This window comes from Narcine bancroftii, chromosome 12 (assembly GCF_036971445.1).
Source record: "Narcine bancroftii isolate sNarBan1 chromosome 12, sNarBan1.hap1, whole genome shotgun sequence".
Taxonomy (NCBI): domain Eukaryota; kingdom Metazoa; phylum Chordata; class Chondrichthyes; order Torpediniformes; family Narcinidae; genus Narcine; species Narcine bancroftii.
The window spans coordinates 22256151-22279503 of NC_091480.1; the positions used below are offsets into that span (position 1 = coordinate 22256151).

The 23353-nt window shown below is 43.9% G+C and overlaps 1 protein-coding gene and 1 long non-coding RNA gene across 3 annotated transcripts in view; one reads left to right on the forward strand and one right to left on the reverse strand.

Moving 5' to 3' along the window:
• Window positions 1-14043, reverse strand: part of LOC138746875 (uncharacterized) — a 16504-nt gene extending 2461 nt beyond the window's left edge. Inside the window, exon 1 of the long non-coding RNA XR_011347166.1 lies at window positions 13877-14043. This is a non-coding gene — a long non-coding RNA (uncharacterized lncRNA). The remainder of the gene's footprint in view (window positions 1-13876) is intronic.
• The window catches only part of carhsp1 (calcium regulated heat stable protein 1), a 45129-nt gene continuing 35819 nt past the window's right edge, over window positions 14044-23353 (forward strand). The window contains exon 1 of one of the 2 annotated variants that reach the window (XM_069905457.1): window positions 14044-14151. The gene's annotated coding sequence lies outside the window, so the exon portion shown is untranslated. Of the gene's footprint in view, window positions 14152-18660; window positions 18822-23353 lie in introns of those variants that run through there. The other variant, XM_069905459.1, reaches the window with a different exon arrangement.

Here is a 23353-nt window from a genome sequence, read left to right on the forward strand (position 1 = left end):
AGTCATTCTATTTGCCAAAATTATGTCAACAATCTTATAATCTGCATTTAATAATGAAATAGGTCTATAGGATGTAGTTTTTAAAAGGATCTCTATTTTTGTTTGGTATTACAGTAATTATTGCTGTTGAAAATTATTCTGGGAGAGTACAAGTTGTTGAATCCTGATCTAGCATTTCCATAAAAATAGGAATTTAAAATTGTTATAAATCTTCTGGAGATTTATTACTTTGTAATTAACTCATTGCCTCCCTCACCTTCACCTGTGTGATGTGGGCACTCAATTCTGTCTGTTCTTCCATACTCAATCTTTGTAAACTTATCTGAGATAAATTTCCATCTATTTTATTATCATCCTTTAAAGATTCCTACTTAAATAGTTCAGAATAAAAATTCTTAAAAGATTCATTCATTTCTTGAGATTTATAGCTAATAACATTAGAATTATTCTTAATTACATTAATCATTCTCAAAATCTCCACTTTTAGTTGCCATGCAAGTACTTTGTGATCGTTCACCTCATTCATAACACCTCTGTTTAGTTCTTGTGATTGCTTTTTCTATTCTGTAAGCTTGTAATGTATTATACTGAATTTTTAATTAATTAATTGTCTATGCACAATACATTAACCTAACCAGTTTGAAGTACACGAGCTGTGTAATCTTTATAATGTGTTTTATGATATAACAGGGAAGATTATATAACAATTAGGGCTTGGATAGATGTAGATCAATCTTGCTATGCTGGTAGGTAGAAAAGTGATTTCTGTGTAATGTTTCTTGTGTCTAAAGATACCGCAGATAATATTAAAAACCATCATTATGGAACTGACAGATTTCTTTGTAGCAGGAGATGAGTTACAGGTCAAAGCAGAAAATGTGCTCCTAACAAAACAATAGAAATTAATAATTTTAGTTAGTGGTGTATTATGGTGGTTGTATAGAATTAATTAGAATTAATTAGAAGTAAGTTATAGCCTAGTTGCTAGATTAGAAGCTCTGGTTCAGAAATTTCATTGTAATCTGCTATATTAATGGATACCACAAGAGAAAATTGGATCAGAATCTGATTCACTGCTATGATCCAGGGCTTGTTCTGACAATTCCCCATTTTTGCCTCTGCATCATTCAGCAGGTACAAAATATGTTAAAGCATAAAGACTTCTGGCTATGCATAGTAATGTACAAAATCTTATCAGAACAGAGCTTCCACAAAATTAATTCAAGAATGCACATCCTGCAGACAGTACAGGTTATTTATCCAGAAGATATATAAATCATAAATGTACAACATTTTATCAGGACAGAGCTTCTACAAAATTCATTCAAGAATGCATGTCCTGCAGACGGTACAGATTATTTATCCAGAAGCTATATAAATCATAAATATGAGGCCTGCTTTGGCAAAACATAACCAGGAACGTAAAGATCTGGTTCTGATCTGTGAAGCCTGAAACAGAGATCTGGTATCTTTGTGGATTTAAAAATCATTGCTGCAGCCTTCATTTTTCTCAAACTGGAATGGCTACTCAGCCCTCACAAGAAGAATACCATTCTTGATGTATACAGTAAGGCTGTTTAGGCTAACATCAGGCTCAGCCTTCATTTTTCTCAAACTGGAATGGCTACTCAGCCCTCACAAGAAGAATACCATTCTTGATACCATCCTAAACAGTAAGGCTGTTTAGGCTAACATCAGGCTGGCACTGAGGGGCTGAGCACTATAATTATCAGTCATAAGACCCACACCCTGATGTCTTCCCAATCATGGTACGGGACTTCAACCGGGCCAGCCTGAAGAAGTCTCTGGCAAACTATCACCAACATATTGCCTGTGTAAGTAGAGGTCAACATACTTGACCACTGTTACACCGCCATTGTCATGAGCCCAGAGGACCCTAAAACCCAGCAGTAATAGATATTCACCAAGATAAATGGTTACTTAAACAAAAGTTGCTTTTAATTATCTTTAAACATGAAAACAGAATTACCCTTTAACTTATCACTATTGACTTAACTAACCTAACTTAACCCCCTTCTAATTCTAAGCGCACGTGTATGTAATTGGTGTGTAAGTTCAGAAAAGTTCTTTGACTCACAGTCCATCTCACTTCTCATTCCTTCAAGTTCACTGGTTGCAGGCAATTCTCATTCTGTGCACAGAATTTAACATTTGTAAAGTTCACTAGGCTTTGGTGCTTGAAAGGTAAATGGTTACCATTCAGGAAGGTTCTTGTTGGTTTTCAGAGAGAGATTTGTTGTACGATGGGCACCCAGCCACTTCAGTGTCTTGCTGACGAAACGTTCTCCCTTCACAGTTCTCCAGATGATAACCTCTTTCATGTCACCTCAGAGTGCCTTTTTATTTCTCTTATTCCAAGTAAAACATTAGATAGCCAGTCCTCTCCTCTTGCATGAACAGGCTGAATCAAGCACTTACAACACATCTTACACATGGGGTTTTCCACAAGCTTGCCAGCGTGTCCTGTTCCAGTCCCAGCTGCTACTGCTGGCTGTAACACTGTAGAAGTGATCTCTGTATGTCTCTCTCTCTCTTTCTCCCTCTCTCTCTGAGAGAAAGCCTGTTCGAATCTCTCTGCTTGCAAAACCACATGATCCTCTTAGAACTGCTTCAGACAATCTGTGGCTCCAACAAGATCTTTCATCTGTTGCCTTTTCGTAAACAACAATCCATTAGCGAAGTCTCTTGAGCACTCTTCAAAGCACTTGCAAAAGCTCTGAGGCCCCGATATGTCTAGCATGGGGCAGAGCTCCATTATTTTAAATAAGATCCGTTTTAAAGTGTTTGTATGTGACCTACTCTAACAAACTTTTCCCAATTTATTTCCCAAAAACATTTCTATATACTCTGTCACAATTTTAAATGTAATTTATAGTAATTTTTGCACCTGTAATGCTGAACTCTGCTGCTGCAAAGCAACGCATTTCATGACACATGTTCATGACATAAAACCTGATTCTAATACAGATACTGTAGGCACCAGAAATTCAGTCCAAGTGGTCAGCTGTGGTATTTCAGTTTCATGACCATGAACATTCATTCATCTGACTGTCTTAAGTTGCTCATTAAAATCAAACATATTCTATGGCTCAACTACCTCATTTAATTAATTCACATTTTGAACACCCCACATACAATATTATAATTTTAAGGACTTCATTTCTCATCATCTTTTTCTCTTCCTTGGAGAGAGAACTTAAGGCTTTTCATTGCTTTCAATCCTTCCAGTTTCAGTTGTTTTGGTCTTCTAGTTTTGGAATATAGGAAACAAACCTGTGCAATTCTCAAGTGTACTAATGGAAATGATCCACTGTTTTCATCTTCACACCACTCGTTATCTTTATAGCCTTAAAATGAATGGTTGACTTTTAGTGATTCATCCACCCACTCCCACAGATTTACTTCTTATTTATTCACCAAGGATTACATGACCTACTTAAAGTTTGAACAAAATATACCAGGGAAAAAGATACTTGATGTGATATAAATATTTTGCCTGCGTTTAATAAGGATGGCACACAGGCACAATTTAACTACAGCTTCACAGCTCCAGCAGTCCTAAACTACGGTGTTGTCTGTGTGAACATTGCACATGTTCTGGTTCCTTCTCACATCACAAAAACCTTTAACCTTATATGTTAATTGACTATTGTAAATTGCTCCCTGTGTCTACATGAGTGGCAGAGTCTGGAGAGAATTGATGGGAATATGAGGGAAATACAGTGGAGATCTGTGTGGATGTGTGTTTGATGTCTATTGTAGATTTGATAGGCCAGCAAACACATATTAGACTACTGAGTCTGCACCAACACAGGTTTCATTCCTGATAAAGGGTTCTGGGCCACAACACTGACCAATCTTTTTCTCCCACTGAGGCTGCTTCACCCACTGAACTCCTCCAGTAAATTGTGTTTGACTTCAGATTTCAGCATCTGAAGTATCCTTTGTGTTTCAAGTGCAACCTATATGGTAAAGGGCTAGATTTACTAAAACTTTATATCTGTAGTTCTAATGTAAGTTGGTGTGTGAGTTAAAGGATTGAATAGACCAATAAATGCTGATAAAATTTCAAGGACTGAGTCTTCAAAATGGCAAATGTCACAAAAAAAACCTTTAAAATCACCACTAGGGGGCAGTGTCAGACAATTCTTAACAGCTTGAGCAAACAATGAACTTCAGGAACAAATTGGGTCAGGCTGCAGCCATGGATAGAAATAGTGAGACCATGATTCGGGTTGGGATCCTTCATTGAGACAGAAGTGGGAAGGGATATAGGTAGTACATAAAGGAGTAGTAGCTGGGGAGGGACTAAGAGGTGAGAAGGTATTGAACTCAATTCTCAAGGTGGGAGAGATGGAGAGATAGATAGAGGGAGAGACCACTGGGAGCAGGGAAGGTAAGAGAAAAGTTAGAACTGGAGTGGGTAAAGAAGAAATGAAAATAGTGGAACCAGATAAAGGTAGAAGTTATCCAAAATTAGAAAAACAATGATGTTCATGCAAATTTTTCCATGTGAATGAGCATGTGACCATTTAATGCAGGGCTTACACCAGGATGTTGCCATGTGCACAATTTGTGGTTTATTTTTAATGCTGCATTAATTGAACATTGATGCCTATATTTTCAAGTGTGTATAACAAATCATTTTACAAAGTTTTAGAATGATTCTTAAATCTTTCTAATTGTGATCTGCACTGCATTTCTCTATTATGAACTGCTTCTTAATGTCAGAATAATTTGGAAGTGTCCACAGTTGATTTTATTAGTGGTTATATTTTTATAAAATTATTTAGATACAGAAACTCTTAAAGACAGGAAGTGATGAATGGAAGATTCTTTTGTTTAATGCTCTTTCTTGTATTCAGCTATTTTCCTCTGAGATTCTCAAGAACTGTCAGCATCAATTTGTTTAAGCATGATTGACACAGAAACTCAGAGTGGCAAGTGGATGGCATATATTAGTGCAGCTAGTGGATCTGGATTCAGTCCTGACCTCTAGTGCTGTCTGTGTGGAGGTTGTGTGTTTTCGCTGTGATTGGGTGGGTTTCTCCTGACCACACATTGACTAGCCAATCACTTCCAAAAGATGTGGTAGGTTAATTAGCCACTGTAAATCGCTCCTAAAATTTAGGTGCACGGGGAGTAAATTATTCGGATGTGGGAAGAATAAAATGGGAGTAGGATTCATGTAAATGGGTCCAGTATGATTCTACGAGAAACTGACACAGTCATTGGTGGAGGTTGATTTCATCTTAAGTGACATAACTGGGAGGGTTGTGATGTTTGTAAAAGTGCTGTTTCAAAGCAAATCTTTGAGGGTTTTGTTTTCTCAGTTCCTACATTTTGAAATCACAATTTAGCTTTATGGTAAGAATGAACTATTTATCTCGAATCCTTTATGGACCTTAATTCTCAAGTCAAAACCCATAAATGTTTTCATGTACAAATTTTCCCAGTACATTACTTGCCTGCCCCAAGTGGTTGAATTGAAGGAAGTAGCAATGTTTTATTTATCATTAACTTTAGTAAGGAACCTCTTGTTGCTAAAGGACTTTTGATCAGTGAAGCATCAATAACTTCAATAATTTATGGAGATTTGGAATTTACAGCATATCCCTTTTACTCAACAAATTAGTGATTAAGAATTAATGACAGTGTGATTAATAGCATTATAATTTTTGTGATGATGGACAACCAGGATCCCATCATCGATGGGATGTCTTCTGACGATTATCTGTTCATCTCAGTCCTATGGACATCAGTCCACTTGGAAAGTAATTCATCCACCAATCTGTGTGAGGAAAGGGAGCAGCACTGACTGGAATTGTCATGCAATGCTGTAATCCAGGCTGTCCTCTCAGTGTTCCCTCTATACTTTGTCAGGTGTATTGCCAGCTCTACCTTGTAGGAAGTTCGGCTTTGACAATAGGTTATAAAATCTTTATAGGTGGGTAGCTGTGGGAAGGGAGGCTAATATCTCACTCCAACAGGGTTAGTACCCACTGTTTCAAACAGTCATCAATTATACTGGTGCCCAAGAAGAAAGACCTGGGAGTTAACACCCTACTGTGTAATTGGATCATGGATTTCCTCACTTCCAGACTGTAGTGTAAATAAAATCTCTCACAACTGGAGGGAGAACAAATGCTTTTATTAGCCTATAACTATGGGTAGGGTCTCACAGTAGTCTTTGGAAGGATTCTGGGTTTAGGCAGGAAACCAGGGTTATATGTGAGCAGATGGAGGCGGAACCAGCCATCAGCACCAGATGCTACCAGTGAATCAGTTTACTGCATTCACCCCTTACTGCAGAATTTAGGGTCTGTGAATGAAGACAGAGAACATGGGTTCAGAAAAAAAAGTTGAAAAATATTCAGTTATTTACAAATTTAAGCGGTCCTGGGGTCTGGAGATCCTGGTGGAGTGCCTTGGCAGCGAGGGGTCTCCTGGTCCCCTTGTGAGGGAGGAGAGGTGGGCTGGGTCTCCAGATCAACAGTCGAGGGGGATGTACTTTGCTCCTGAACTGGATCCCCCGAGGCCATGACTGGGGGTGGCGAGAATGAGCTATGTGGCTTGCAGGGCACTTGAGGCAACGGACCCTCCGTTCCTGCAGTTGCAAAGTCCCTGATGGAGACGGTGTCCTCTCCACTATCCAGGTACTCCACAAAGGCTTATGTAGGATTGGCATGGAGCAGTTTCAACCTTTCCACCAAGGGGTTTGTCTTGCTTCTCATCAAGTGCTTCCTGAGAAGGACTGGACCAGGAGTGGTGAACCAGGTTGGGAGTGTCGGTCCCAATGCCGACCTTCTTTCAAAATTGAATAGGAGCTCATGAGGGGTAGAGTTGGTTGTGGTACATAGTAGTGACAGGATGGAATGGAGCACCATAGGAAGAACTTGCTGCCAGCATGAGTCTGGAAGGCTTTTTGACTTCCAGACTGTGGCATTCTCCTTTTCAACCTGTCTGTTCCCCCGGGGGTTGTAGCTAGTAGTCCTGCTGGATGTGATACCCCTCACCAGCAGGTACTAACGTAGCTCGTCACTCATAAAGGATGAGCCCAGGTCACTATGAATATAGCTGGGATACCTGAACAGGGCGAAAATGGAATCTAGGCCCTTTATGACTGACAAAGTGGACGTGTCTAGAGATGGAATGGTGAACGGGAAGCGTGAGTGCTCATCAACGATAGAGAAGAAAGTGTTCCCATTTGTGGAGGAAAGAGGTCCCTTAAAATCAACACTGAGCCATTCGAAGGGCCTGAATGACTTGATCAGGTGCGTCTTTGTGGGGCGGTAGAAGTGCAGCTTGCACTCCGCACAAATCTAGCAAGACCTGGTCATTTCCCTGATATCTTCCATGAAGTAGGTCAGATTGCGCACCTTGACAAAATGGTAACCCCTGGATGGCAGAGCTCATTATGCAGACTGCAGTTGGCCGGTGTGTGCAGAGGCACATCTTTCTCTGAATAAGGCATCTGGAGAGTCATTAAGGGCACCTGGTCAATAGGCAATGTCATAATTGTAGATGGAAAGCTTGATCCTCCATCTACCAATTTTGTCATTTTTGATTTTGCCCCTCTTGACATTATTAAACATGAATGCGACAGAGTGGTGGTCAGTGAGGAGTGTAAATTTCCTACCAGCCAGGTAGTGTCTCCAGTGCCTCACGACTTCTACAATGGCTTGAAACCTCCTTTTCCACAGATGGGTTCTGGAGCTCGTGGCCTTGTAATGTTCTGGAAAAAATGCAACTGGCCTGGTTGAGGGTAGTGACCAGGGCTACGTCCAAAGAGTTGCTTTCCACTTGGAAAGATACATTCTCATCCACCGTGTGCATGGTGGCTTTCGCAATGTGATTCTGGAGGTAGTTAAAAGCCGGTTGGGCTTCAGCCAAGAGGGGGAAATTAGTGGCTTTTAAGAGTGGGTGAACCTTATCAGCATATTGAGGGATCCACTGGGTGTAATATGGGAAAAGCTCCAGGCATCTCTTCGACGCCTTTGTGGTCCTGGGAACAGGGAGCTCTAACAGGGCACATCCTATCGGGATCGGGGCAAATGATGCCATTCTCCACCACATAGCCAAGGATAGCCAGACGTTTAGTCCTGAACATGTACTTGTTAGAGTTATAAGTGAGGTTCAGGGCTTTCGTCGCGTGGAGAAAACTCTGGAGGTTGGCGTCGTGATCTTCCAAGGTATGACTACAGATGGTGACGTTATTGAGGTAGGGAAAGGAAGCCTTCAACCCATATTCATCCACCATTCTGTCTATCTGGAAGAAAGAAACCCCGCTAGTGATACCAAAAGTGACCCTCCAGAATTGATAGAGATGACCATTAGCCTCAAATGCCATATATGGAACGGATTGGCAGCTGGTGATATGAAGTTTTCAGGTCAATGGTCGAATAGACCCGATACTGCGCAATATCATTCACCATGTCTGAAATTCGAGGAATGGGGTATGCGCCCAGGGATGTGTACCAATTAATAGTTTGGCTATAGTCAATTATTAGCCTAGACTTGTTTCCCCTTTTACTACTACCTCTTGGGCTGGCTGGGTCCGTAATACCTTAGAAACAGAGGCTGCTACAATTAGCGTTGCTACATAGCTCTTCTCAGCTGCCCTGTCAGCCATCCTCAAGCCACCTTGCTCACAAACCAGCAAAGAATACTGAAAAAGGTGACACCTAAGACCTTGAAAGATTGTGCTTGACTGTATGTCACCATGCTATTTGGAAGCATTCTTGTAAAGATTTGAGTCTGTTTGTTCTTGAAATCTTTTTGGCTCACTTCCTTCATAGAATGACTTTGATATATTATAAATACTCTCCATATGGTAATCCTGTACCACTAGCATTATCGAAGCCACTACTTGAGCTGTGTAAAAGGACTGTGCTTCTTGAAAATCTAATCACATAGTTGCTTTACATATAATTTTAGTTTCTGACTTCCATCTTTCCCCTTGGGGCGATGCCATTTCAAATTTAGATACATAGAATTTTAAAATGTCTAATACATCAGAATTTAAGCAAAAACATTAAGCATTCTGATGTGAGAAAATTTAAAATAAGTTGCCTTTTGAGTGAGTTAATTTGATTGTTGCAATAAGAAAGGATAGATTTGGTTTCTAGGCTTGGCTTCCAGATTCATTCATATTTCAGGTAAACTTAAAGTAAATTTGCCAATGCCAAAGCAAATAGAGATGAATTTATATTGAGTTAAAATGTTTCCAAACAAGGTCACTGTAATCTCACAAATAGCATTCTCCCTGTTGGTTCCTTAACATGGGGCTCAAGAAACCTATCATAGATGCATTCTATGAAGTCATCCTCCAGACTAACTCGACCAACTTGATTTTCCCAATCTATGTGAGTTAAAGACCCCCCACGACAACTGCCATTCCTTTCTTACATACTTCAGCTATCTCTCGGTTAATTGCCTGTGCCACTGTGGTGGGAACAAGTCCCACCAGTGATTAGTTTTCCTTTATTATTCTTAATCTCTACCCAGATGGACTCAACATTCTACTCCTTAGATCTTATATCATCTCTCACTATTGCCCTGATCTCATCCCTAATAAAGAGTGCCACCCCACCACCTTTACCCTCCTGTCTTTTTCATATTACCTGATACCCTTGAATATTTAATTCCAAATCATGCCAACCTTGCAACGGCGTTTCTGTGATGGTCACTAAATCATAAACTTGGGTACTGATTTGCGCCTCAAGTTCACTAACCTTGTTTCTAATACTAAGGGCATTTAGATAAAGTGCCCTTATACTCATTGTCCTTTTAGAATCTAGTGACCTCTGCATCTTTTGCTTTTGACTTTTCTGCCCTATATACTTTTTTCTCTTTCTTAATTCTGGCTTTGGTTTCTGTACCACCTTCCTCATTCTTTCTTTGTAGGTTCCCACCCCCCCCCCCCCCCCCCCGCACCATTAGTTTAAACCTTCCCCAATAGTACTAGCAAACAATCTCCCTAGGACATTTATCCTGGCCCTGCCAGATGTATGCCATCTGGTTTGTTCTGGTCCTATCTGCCCCAGAATTGGTTCCAATGCCCCAAGAAATTTAAATACTCCCTCAAACCAGATATTAATTCTAACTATCCTACTGTTTCTACTCTGGCTAGCTCATGGCACTGGTAATAATCCTGAGGTTATTACTTTTGAGGTCCTACTCCTTAATTTATCTCCTAGCTCCCTAAATTCAGCTTGTAGGACATCATCCTGCTTACTTCCTATATCATTGGTACCAATATGGACCATGATAGCTGGCTATTCACCTTCCCCTTTCAAAATGTCCTGCAACCGCTCCAAGACATCCCTGACCCTTGCACCCGGGAGGCAACACACCATCCGTGAGACCCATTTGCAGCCACAGAGTTTCCTGTCTGTTGCCCTTACTATAGAATGTCCAACAACTACTGCTCTACCACTCTTTTTCCCTCCCTCTTGCACAGCAGAGCCACTCACAGTGCCATGATCCTGGCTATGGCTGCCTTCTCCTGATGGGCCATCTCTCCCAACAATACCCAAAGTGGTACATCTGTTATGGAGGATGATGACCGCAGGAGACTCCAGCACTACCTTACTGTGTATGTTAATGGTTTTTTTTCAGTGTGGAATAAAGGTATTCAAAATTTAATTATAAAAAATGGTAGGTGCAGTATTTCTTTTTGTTTTACAATGTTTCTGACTTACGATGGATTTGCAGAATTGAACCCCATTCTAAGTTGAGGAGCATGTTTTTGCTGATGGGAGTTTGAAATAGAATATCATCATCTTGCATCAAACTATGCTTCTATTGTTTTCATGTTGATGCATAATCCAAAATCAATTAATTAGGCAGATTCTGTCCCTCAGAAGAAAGTTGCATGAGTATGTTGCTCATTGGACTTTACATCAGCATCAGAATGGCTGGAGTATGAATACAAACTTAAAAATTATTGGTAAGAAGTCAGTGCAAAGCAAATGGAAATTCAAAGACAAGTATACAATATGTAAATTAATACAGAAGAAAATATATTCTGCAAGGAAACCAATCTCGAGGCTTCCAATAGATTACAGCAGTTAAGTATTCCAAAAATAAGAGAACCAACCATTTTGGAGTTTGTATTCATTTATAGTCCAACCATTCTGATACAAGTCCAATGAAAATCATGTTAATGCAACTTTCTACTGTGGAACAGAATCTGCATTGCAAATGTGAATTGCTCCTTGGCTACGAGATTTAGGTGAATGCTTGCGATGACTTTCCCAGAGGATACTCCCAAAGCTTGAAATACAGCAGCTTTGATTTAAACCAATCCCTTGCATGATGATCATTCCAAACAGATACATTCATTCGAAGAACACAAATGAACCCTTGGTCTTTATGCCAGGCATACTCTGAGGGCAACTACAATCAGAAGCAGTGCTAAACAATACGCACCTACTCCTCTGCAGATTTGTGATGGATTTATCAGCCATCAACCGAATAGTCCAGAGAACTGGAATCGAAACACTGATTCCATAACCCTGGTGGCTTCAAGGCCATTAAACTGTGTACATTGACATCCAAACTAGTAGGAACATTGGATTATCTCACATACATCTTCCCAACTAGAAGGCATTTTGGGTGACCTCGCATACATCATCTCATCCCAGTTGATCCCTTTGTTGTCCTATCTGACCTTCAGGGTCTCAATCCTCTGAAAGGTACCTTCACCTCAGACCACCCACCCTGCAATCCGCACCAACTCTTCTGCAACGGCGGATCCTATGGAAACAACGGCTTTATTATGCAGAAAGTGTCCCAGGCGGATGCTGTTGTGTATCATCATTTAGGAGAGTTTACAGCAGTAATCCCGTCCGTGGGATTGGCATTGGCCCAAGTACACGCCCACTACATTAATCGGGGTTTTTTTGAGGGCTGGATCCATTAGACCGAATTTGTAGCTCAGAGACAGTGAGACCAAGCTCTTTTATTCCCCTCTAACTTTGTCACTTGAGCCCTCGCTCCTGGAAGATCAGACGCACTGGGGATAATTCATGAGGGTTGTGGGGAAAAATATGAGCTCGTGGGCCTGGGCTGCATTTCTCGGCCCACATTGGGCTGCATTTCTCGGCCCACATTGGATTGCGTTTCTCGGCCCACTTTGGGCTGCGTTTCTCGGCCCACTTTGGGCTGCGTTTCTCGGCCCACATTGGGCTGCGTTTCTCGGCCCACTTTGGGCTGCGTTTCTTGGCCCACATTGGGCTGTGTTTCTCGGCCCACTTTGAGCTGCGTTTCTCGGCCCACTTTGGGCTGCGTTTCTCGGCCCACTTTGGGCTGCGTTTCTCGGCCCACTTTGGGCTGCGTTTCTCGGCCCACTTTGGGCTCCGTTTCTCGGCCCACATTGGGCTGCGTTTCTCGGCCCACTTTGGGCTGCGTTTCTCGGCCCACTTTGGGCTGCGTTTCTCGGCCCACTTTGGGCTGCGTTTCTCGGCCCACATTGGGCTGCGTTTCTCGGCCAACTTTGAGCTGCGTTTCTCGGCCCACTTTGGGCTGCGTTTCTCGGCCCACTTTGGGCTGCGTTTCTCGGCCCACTTTGGGCTGCGTTTCTCGGCCCACTTTGGGCTCCGTTTCTCGGCCCACATTGGGCTGCATTTCTCGGCCCACTTTGGGCTGCGTTTCTCGGCCCACATTGGGCTGCGCTTCTCGGCCCACTTTGAGCTGCGTTTCTCGGCCCACTTTGGGCTGCGTTTCTCGGCCCACTTTGGGCTGCGTTTCTTGGCCCACTTTGGGCTGCGTTTCTCGGCCCACTTTGGGCTGCGTTTCTCGGCCCACTTTGGGCTGCGTTTCTCGGCCCACTTTGGGCTGCGTTTCTCGGCCCACTTTGGGCTCCGTTTCTCGGCCCACATTGGGCTGCGTTTCTCGGCCCACTTTGGGCTGCGTTTCTCGGCCCACATTGGGCTGCGTTTCTCGGCCCACTTTGAGCTGCGTTTCTCGGCCCACTTTGGGCTGCGTTTCTCGGCCCACTTTGGGCTGCGTTTCTCGGCCCACTTTGGGCTCCGTTTCTCGGCCCACATTGGGCTGCGTTTCTCGGCCCACTTTGGGCTGCGTTTCTCGGCCCACATTGGGCTGCGTTTCTCGGCCCACTTTGAGCTGCGTTTCTCGGCCCACTTTGGGCTGCGTTTCTCGGCCCACTTTGGGCTGCGTTTCTCGGCCCACTTTGGGCTGCGTTTCTCGGCCCACTTTGGGCTGCGTTTCTCGGCCCACTTTGGGCTGCGTTTCTCGGCCCACTTTGGGCTGCGTTTCTCGGCCCACATTGGGCTGCGTTTCTCGGCCCACTTTGGGCTGCGTTTCTCGGCCCACATTGGGCTGCGTTTCTCGGCCCACTTTGAGCTGCGTTTCTCGGCCCACTTTGGGCTGCGTTTCTCGGCCCACTTTGGGCTGCGTTTCTCGGCCCACTTTGGGCTGCGTTTCTCGGCCCACTTTGGGCTGCGTTTCTCGGCCCACTTTGGGCTCCGTTTCTCGGCCCACATTGGGCTGCGTTTCTCGGCCCACTTTGGGCTGCGTTTCTCGGCCCACATTGGGCTGCGTTTCTCGGCCCACTTTGAGCTGCGTTTCTCGGCCCACTTTGGGCTGCGTTTCTCGGCCCACTTTGAGCTGCGTTTCTCGGCCCACTTTGGGCTGCGTTTCTCGGCCCACTTTGGGCTGCGTTTCTCGGCCCACTTTGGGCTGCGTTTCTCGGCCCACTTTGGGCTCCGTTTCTTGGCCCACAGATGCTGCCAGCTGCTCACATGTGGGACGCAGGAAGGGGGGAGGGGGGGGTTTGTTGTTTGTGTTGCCCTTTCCAGGCCGCACCACAGTTTCCAGACAACATAGTTACCCAAGGTGTTGAAGCGGCCCCCACTGTAAAGCCGGCGACGCGGGCCCATCCGTGTCGGCGACGCCCCCACACGGGACGGTTGCTTCCACGTGCGGCCATCGGAGGCTGCGCGGGAACGCTCGCTCGCTGGTTGGCTGGCGCGGCACGTGCTCTCGCACTCCCTCCCTCCCTCCCTCGCTCCCAACCCTCGCGCGCTCGCTCGCTCCCAGTCTCCGCGGGTTTGGCGGCACCGCAGAGATCGGCAACTTCGTCCCCTGCAACTGAATCGCGGCCAGGTAGGAACCGGAGCCCGCCCGCTCCCTCCCGTCCCCTCCCCAGTTGTACCCCCACCTCTGCTTGCATTGCACGTCGCCTCGTTTTGTTGATGGGGAAAGTTCGGACTGATTATTTATCGCCCGGACCGAGCCCTTTCTTTACCTTCCTTTTTTTGGCCCGGCTTAAAAACAACTTGAAGTTGAAACTTTCACAGAAATTGCTTTCCGCGCCGAATGGGTCCGAATGCAAAAGTATCTCCCCCCCCGTCAACACGTGGGACCCCAATCTGAGACTCCCTCTTCAATGTATCGCTCAGGAGGAGGCGGGGGAGAAGGGGGTAGGGGGAGAAGGGGGGAGACGGGGAGAAGGGGGGGGGGCCTACAATGTTGAGCGGCTGCTGTGGCCGATTTTAATGTTTCCCGGAACTTCCTTGTGCTCATCAAGTCACAACCCGACTTTAATAAACGCCCGCCCGCCCAAAAAAACACAAGCTGGTCCTTTCGGGTGAGGAAAAAGTCAGACAGTCCCCCTGTTGAGGTCTGGAACTGGGGGGGTTGGGGTTGGTGGGGTTGAGCTTGGGGTTGGTGGGGTTGAGGTTGGGGTTGGGGGGGTTGAGGTTGGGGTTGGGGGGGTTGAGGTTGGGGTTGGGGGGGTTGAGGTTGGGGTTGGGGGGGTTGAGGTTGGGGTTGGGGGGGTTGAGGTTGGGGTTGGGGTTGGGGGGGTTGAGGTTGGGGTTGGGGTTGGGGGGGTTGAGGTTGGGGTTGGGGTTGGGGGGGTTGAGGTTGGGGTTGGGGGGGTTGAGGTTGGGGTTGGGGGGGTTGAGGTTGGGGTTGGGGGGGTTGAGGTTGGGGTTGGGGGGGTTGAGGTTGGGGTTGGGGGGGTTGAGGTTGGGGTTGGGGGGGTTGAGGTTGGGGTTGGGGGGGTTGAGGTTGGGGTTGGGGGTTTGGGGTTGGGGGGGTTGAGGTTGGGGTTGGGGGGGTTGAGGTTGGGGTTGGGGGGGTTGAGGTTGGGGTTGGGGGGGTTGGGGTTGGGGTTGGGGAGGTTGGGGTTGGGGGGGTTGAGGTTGGGGTTGGGGGGGTTGAGGTTGGGGTTGGGGGGGTTGAGGTTGGGGTTGGGGGGGTTGAGGTTGGGGTTGGGGGGGTTGAGGTTGGGGTTGGGGGGGTTGAGGTTGGGGTTGGGGGGGTTGAGGTTGGGGTTGGGGGGGTTGAGGTTGGGGTTGGGGGGGTTGAGGTTGGGGTTGGGGGGGTTGAGGTTGGGGTTGGGGGGGTTGAGGTTGGGGTTGGGGGGGTTGGGGTTGGGGGGGTTGAGGTTGGGGTTGGGGGGGTTGGGGTTGGGGTTGGGGGGGTTGAGGTTGGGGTTGGGGGGCTTGAGGTTGAGGTTGGGGGGGTTGAGGTGGGGTTGGGGGTTTGAGGTGGGGTTGGGGGTTTGAGGTGGGGTTGGGGGTTTGAGGTGGGGTTGGGGGAGTTGAGGTTGGGGTTGGGGGAGTTGAGGTTGGGGTTGGGGGAGTTGAGGTTGGGGTTGGGGGGATGGGGTCGAATGCGGAACTAAAACGGCATGCTAAGTCGGAGCATGTTTTCTCTGCAAGTTTTCCAAAAGAAAGAAACCACTGTTCAAGTCCCGAAAAGGAATTGCCCAGTCTGGCTTTTTTGGGCCAATGCAATGAGCAAACTTGAGCTCTCAAAGCCACCCCTCTTGTACTTTAGATTCGGCGGCATGCAGCAGCAGCAGTGTGTTTGGGGGGGTGGGGGGGGTAGTTGTTTCAAACTCATGGAAGCCGGTTTATTCTTCAGACATCTGTGTCTCAAGACCAGTTCCAAAACAAACAAAAAATGCAGCTCGCCGACATGTTTGATCATTGACATCATGCAGGTCTTGGCCCTTATGGCAGATTCGCCACTTTACTGTGGGTGTTAATGGGGGAGTGTGGGAGGATTGCAGAGAGAGCCGCAGCAAATTGGAGTTGCCAGTGTCTTTATGAACTGCAGTGTAGGGCTAAGTTTGCGCTAAACAATGGAGGCGGGGTGGGGGGCAAAAAGCACCAAAACCAAGGGCTACCTTGCACGAATGATGGTTGATAATTAACTAATTAGGGAAAGTTGCCGTGAATACTGACAGAGTGGTGGAGGAATCTTACATTTGAGTGCAACTGTCAGGTTGGTGGCATTTACATTCACGGTCAGCCACACTGGATAATCTTTATCAACTCCTTTTGAGACCCTGACTACAAGCAGCATCAGGCTTTTGGACAGTGCTCAAAAGTGCTGGAGATGGTCGACTTCTTTTTGCTTCCTATTGATGCTATATGACCTCCTGAGTTCTCCAGCACTTTTGTGCACTGCATGAGACCCCCCCAGCACCTGCAAATTTTCTTGTTGACCACTAGGCTTCAGACAATTTTATGTGATCCATTTGATAAATTTAAAACATCCAGGGTCAAACAGAGCAAAAATGTCCATTAAAAACGCCCAGGGTTAAATGGAGCAAAAGGACAATTGTGTAAAATTGTCCAAACTTTTCTTGTCCACTATTACCCATTTCTAATTAAAGAATCATTAAAAGAAATCTATCGTGACTGTTAACTAAAATTCTGTTTAACTCTGCTTTATTTGAGACTTGATGGTGATCATTTGGTTTCCAACTTGATTGGGAACTTCGATGCATAAATTAGACATTTTAGAAATTAATTGTGCGACTGTTCTTCATATCAGGACAGGATTTACCAAATTTGGTTTTGAGGAAGATTGAAGTTGATGGAAATTTGGTGAGGCAGTTGCTGTTAAGCAGAAATCTCTACACTGGCTGGAGCCACACTTTTATTTCTCTATTATTAAATTGAATCTTGGTCTTCACCAACTGCAATAATTCACATCTAATCACTCTATGAGTTCGTTAATATGAATAAAAACAATTGTAGATGCTTTATACCTGAAATAGAGTCAAACAATGCTAGAAATGCTCAGTAGTTCTTTGGCATCAAGGTGGCTAATAAGTGGGACTGCAGTTGTTTGATAAGGTGGATGTCAACAAATGCTAATGGTTGAAGCAGCACTCTGCACATCAAACTAAAGTTTGTTTCAAGTCAAAGACCATTTGTCATAGCTTAGGAAGAGAGTAAACGATTTAGGTTTAAGTTGTGAGAGCATTCAGGAGGGATGGTTTAAAAAAAAAAAATCTCTGGATTAGTCTAGGTCACAATGGTTATTAAACCTTGGATTAAGTAATCTGCTTGATAAATGAAAACATTTAGTAAGAGAGAGCGGATGCAAACACTAATGGGTAGTAGCCATCAAATGTAGTTTAGAGCTATAGAGAATGTTCAGAATATTATGTTATTGTTGAGAAAAGATGAGCAAGTATTATATTCCATATGAATAGCTCAAAGCAGAAATGACCAGTTCTAAAGCAGAGAAAATGAAAAGGGCTCTTTGCAGCCTCAGTATTAAATTCAGCAATTTTTAGGAAAATTTGTGTTTAAGTTTGACTTGATTATGGCTGGAATTCTGAAATACAGGTACTACACAACTTGCGACATGTCCATCTGCACATACAACCAAAAATTTTTTTTAAATAAAGAAAAAATATAAAAATTACATGGATTATTTTGTAGTTGACAAACTATAGCAGGGATCTTTGGCTTGGCTTCACGAACGAAGATTTATGGAGGGATAATGTCCACATCAGCTGCAGGCTTGTTTGTGGCTGACAAGTCCGATGTGGGACAGGCAGACACGGTTACAGCGGTTGCAAGGGAAAATTGGTTGGTTGGAGTTGGGTGTTGGGTTTTTCCTCCTTTGTCTTTTGTCAGTGAGGTGGGCTCTGCGGTCTTCTTCAAAGGAGGTTGCTGCCTGCCGAACTGTGAGGCACCAAGTTGTACGGTTGGAGGCGATATCAGCCCACTGGTGGTGGTCAATGTGGCAGGCACCGAGAGATTTCTTTAGGCAGTCCTTGTACCTCTTCTTTGGTGCACCTCTGTCACGGTGGCCGGTGGAGAGCTTGCCATAGAAACACGATCTTGGGAAGGCGATGGTCCTCCATTCTGGAGACGTGACCTACCCAGCGCAGTTGGATCTTCAGCAGCGTGGATTTGATGCTGTCGGCCTCTGCCATCTCGAGTACTTCGATGTTAGGGATGAAGTCGCTCCAAAGAATGTTGAGGATGGAGCGGAGACAACGCTGGAGGAAGCGTTCTAGGAGCCGTAGGTGATGCCGGTTGAGGATCCATGATTCGGAGCCAAACAGGAGTGTGGGTATGACAACGGCTCTGTATTCGCTAATCTTTGTGAGATTTTTCAGTTGGTTGTTTTCCCAGACTCTTTTGTGTGGTCTTCCAAAGGCGCTATTTGCCTTGGCGAGTCTGTTGTCTATCTCGTGGTCGATCCTTGCATCCAATGAAATGGTGCAGCCGAGATAGGTAAACTGGTTGACTGTTTTGAGTTTTGTGTGCCCGATTAAGATGTGGGGGGGCTGGTAGTCATGGTGGGGAGCTGGCTGATGGAGGACCTCATTTTTATTCAGGCTGACTTCCAGGCCAAACATTTTGGCAGTTTCCACAAAACAGGACGTCAAGCGCTGAAGAGCTGGCTCTGAATGGGCAACTAAAGCGGCATCGTCTGCAAAGAGTAGTTCACGGACAAGTTGCTCTTGTGTCTTGGTGTGAGCTTGCAGGCACCTCAGATACCAGGGATACAAGGTATGTAAAAGCCAAAATGTGCATACTTACCTTGATAGTTGGCATCCTGGGGTCCATAGTCTTGGCACAGCCATTGTGATTCCTGTGTGGATTTGCAAGTCTTCAGTTTGTGCATGTGCGGTGGGTTCATGTATTGGAGTTCAGTTAGCGCATGCACGAGAGTTAAGGGCGTGAATTCTATGTTGTTAAGGTGCATGTGCCAACCAAAGACTCACACATGCACACAGGAATTGAGATGGCTGTGCCCATCCTATGGACCCCAGGATGCTGGCTAACAAGGTAAACATGGACGAGAATGTGGAAATATTCACCAAGGTTGATCAACAAGTTTAGGAAGCTTTAAGTTGTTATCATCAAATCTAAGATTTAAAAAAAAGATTTGATTAAAAAAGTTTGTTTTAAGACTTCAGTACTCCACGTGCGCGGGCAAAATTCCAATTTGTGTCCATTTCGAGATATGACTGATCCTTCCGACCCAATTATCGTAAGTCAGGGAGTACCTGAACTTCAAACTGAACAGGACAGTGACCATGGAGGTGGACCAGTGAGCCATTTAGGGACCCACACAGGCTGCAGACAATGTGGTTGGAGGACCCACACAGGGTGCAGACGATGCACGCAGGCTGCGGGCGACTTGTGATTGGGGGATCTGCGTGGATTATGGGCTGAGAAAGACTAGGTCATGGGAATCAGATATCGGAACTGGGATTCGAGAAGATGCTGAGGGCTAGAAGGGCTTCCGAAGGGCCTCGGGTCCTCTTGCATCTCCTTCTTTCCTACTGTAAGTGGCGCCGGATAATACTAATGGTGACTTTGCAGAAGAAAATTTCATGTAATATAACATGATCTGTACTACTACATGATGATAAAGGAATCTTGAATAAAAGCATTACTTCAATTTTACTAAAATTCCATGGTGTTATTTAAAAGTGCCATATATTTTCTAAAAATATTTTGAAAGGTTTTACCCTATCAGTATATTCTTCGTCAATGTTTCCAAACTGAATGTGATGTGCAATATGGTTTCATCTATTTGAGATAAAAGTTTGTCATTTGTATTTTATTTTTGGATGGTTGAACTAACAGCTGACTCCTGATTAGTAAAATGGTATTAAAAGTTCTGCCAAAGAGCTAATCCCTGATTTGTAGTGCAGATTCTGTCCATCAAGAGGCAGTTTGAAGATGATATTCATGACACAACCACTCTAAGTGCAGAATCCAGCTTCAACCACTGGCATTTGTTAACATTTACCTTGTCAAACAAGTGTAGCCCCATTTATTAGCCACTTTGATGCCAAAGAACTGCTGTCATAGTGAGAAGAGTGCTGTGTAGGTGTTTCCTTCACTGAAGGACATGAGCAAGTCTGATGCATTTTTACCATACAATGTAGATTTGTGCTCATTTTATTATGCATGTATTAATTTTGATGGTTTACTCCTATTTTATTTTTGATATATAACATTAATTGACTTGTATTTTAACCAGCAAGTGATTCGTAAATAGAAGGACTGCAGAAACTGTTAATGCTGCTAGGAGACAAAGTAAATTGCATATAGTGCTAACAGTTTCAGTGGTAAAAGGTACTTGTATTATCTTTCGATAAATGCTTGCTATGCTTAACATGGAAAGCATTTAAAGAAATTGGAAAGAATAATGTTGGAATGACATTTTATTTATTTCACTTATTGCAGTTTTAAGAGAAGTGTATGAATAACCTGGAAGCAGTGCCATGCCAGTGGACTACAATTATTTCAATAAAAATTCAAAGGTTGAATAATAAACTATTTGCCATGAGATGTGAATACAGGTCTTTTATCCGGACATCTAAAATCCGGAAAGCTCCAAAACCTAGCAAGTGGGGACCAGCGGTTGGGGGAGGTGGCCGAGGGACCGGCGGTTGGGGGAGACGGCTGGGTGACTGGTAGGGAGTGGGGGTGGATACGGCAGCACAATTCGGATGGGCTTTCTGAAAACCGGAAAAATTCTGAACACACTGGCCCCCAAGGGTTCCGGATAAAGGATATTGTATATGTATTCTATTTAGTATGCTAAATATGAACAGAAGTTAGATAATGTTTCTCAAAATATAAAGTTGATGATGGCATCATAGCACAACAGTTATTTCTTCTGCATAGCTCCAGTGACCTGGGATCATTCCTGATCTCCAGTGCTGTCTCTGGAGTTTGCACATTCTCTCAATTACCTTGTGGTTTCCCCTGGATCCTCCCACATCCTAAATGCTTGCTGGTTGGTAGGTAAATTGGTGATTGTAAATTTCCCTTTATGTATATAGTTGGCAGCCGTGACAGAGGTGCACCAAAGAAGAGGTACAAGGACTGCCTAAATAAATCTCTTGGTGCCTGCCACACTGACCACTGCCAGTGGGCTGATCTCGCCTCAAACCGTGCATCTTGGCGCCTCACAGTTCGGCGGGCAGCAACCTCCTTTGAAGAAGACAGCAGAGCCCACCTCACTGACAAAAGACAAAGGAGGAAAAACCCAACCAACCAATTTTCCCTTGCAACCGCTGCAACTGTGTCTGCCTGTCCCGCATCGGACTCGTCAGCCACAAACGAGCCTGCAGCTGACATGGACATTACCCCTCCATAAATCTTCGTCTGCGAAGCCAAGCCAAAGAAAGAAAGAAAAGATATAGTTGGCAGGACCAGAGTGAAGATGATGCGCAGGAAAATATGCTGTGAATGCTCTAATAGCCAGCATTGATTAAATGGGCCAGATAACCTCCTAGGTTGTAAGAAAGCAGTTAAATGAAACTTACTTGTTAAAATTCACATTGAAGACATTTAATATTTGGGGAGATGTCACATGATGTGGTAGAGACAGGAAGTGGAAATCTGACTCTCCTGAGAATTAGTTAAAAAAATGTAAATTAGCAAGGTACTCTAAACCAAAACAGTAGAAAACTGCTCAAGAGCTATTTTATAATGAACTGAGAATGTCACTGTCCCGTCAGCAGTGCAACGGTTGGGCCCTTACATGGACTGTTACACGCTGCACAGTGCCATCATAGCCACTTCTACGGGAAGATGGCATCGAAGAAGATGTTGAAATGTGCATTCGTGGAAAATCGCCACTTGGGAGATCTTTTTGCAAGGAAGCAAACTCTTCTTTGTCCGTGCAGAAAAATTTGTGGCCACACTGCCAGTTAATCAGCAGGCGGGAACATGAAACTGCTTTGATTAACAAAAAGTGGATTTTTCCGATTTTCCTTTGTTTAAATGAAAGATGGATAAATATGGTAAACATCTGGGGTGGGCGGGGGGGGTGGTTAGTGGTGATGTGGACTGACTACTGAGTCATGTATTTTTGTGGCAAATAGAGGAAGGTCATGTTGCGTATTATCTTTCTTATTTTTACTTGTATTTCTTATTTGAATTCTATAACTCTTATGATCGCAAATTGTTTATTTATAACTACTTTTTCTTACCTGGTTTGCTGAGGAGGACATCCCTTAACATGGTCGATGATGAATATTTGAATTGTCGAGGCGTTGCAAGGAGAGAGGTGAAGGGGAAGTATTGATAGACATGGGTTAAATTAAATATCGATGAATAACACACTGAGGTTTCTAAGTTTTAATGTTAATGGGATAAATGGAACGGTGAGAAAAAGAATACTGAAGCATTAAAAAAAAATGAGAGTAGATATAGTTTTTTTGCAAGACATTTAATTAAAATAGAGCATCAGAAATTAACTCAAAAGCAAGGGGAGTGGCAATCTTGAGAAAGAAGACTCTTCTGATAAAGATACAGAATATCATAATTGACCCTGTAGGGAGATATGTTATTGTACATTTGTCAATTTTTTTTGGTGTTATGGAGTCTTATGAATATATATGCACCAAATCTGGATGCTGATAAATTTATAAAAGAAACATTTTTTAACTTGGTAGAAGCACATGAAAATATATTAATAGGTGGAGATTTTAACTTTTGTTTAGAACCAGTATTAGATAGATCAACTAGAGTCATAACAAGAGCAAAGGCAGCAAAAAAAATATTGACTTTAATGAGAGGCTTGAACTTAATAGATGCATGGAAAAGAATCCATCCAAGAGAGAGAGATTTCTCATTTTATTCAAATAGACATGATTCTTATTTGAGGACAGATTCATTCTTAATATCAGCACATCTCCAAAGTAGAATTCAATGGGTTGATTATAAAGCAAGAATTTTATTGAATAATTCTCCTTTGTTAAGGACAGTTACAATATCGAATAAAGAAGTTGGAATTTTAACTCAATGCTATTAAGAAAGTCCAGACGTTTGCGATTTTTGTTTTCAAACATTGCTAATTCTGTTACTACAAAAGTTTTTTCAAGAATTAAATAAATATATTTCTCTGGAAGGGTAAGATGTCAAGGGCTTCTTTAGAAAAATTAACATGGAAATTTGAATTAAGATGCTTGCAGCTTCCAAATTTTAAAAATTATTACAAGGCAGCTCAAATGAGCTTTCATTTTTTGAAGAGGAGAGAAATCAATATAGATTAAAATAGAAATAAAATTGGA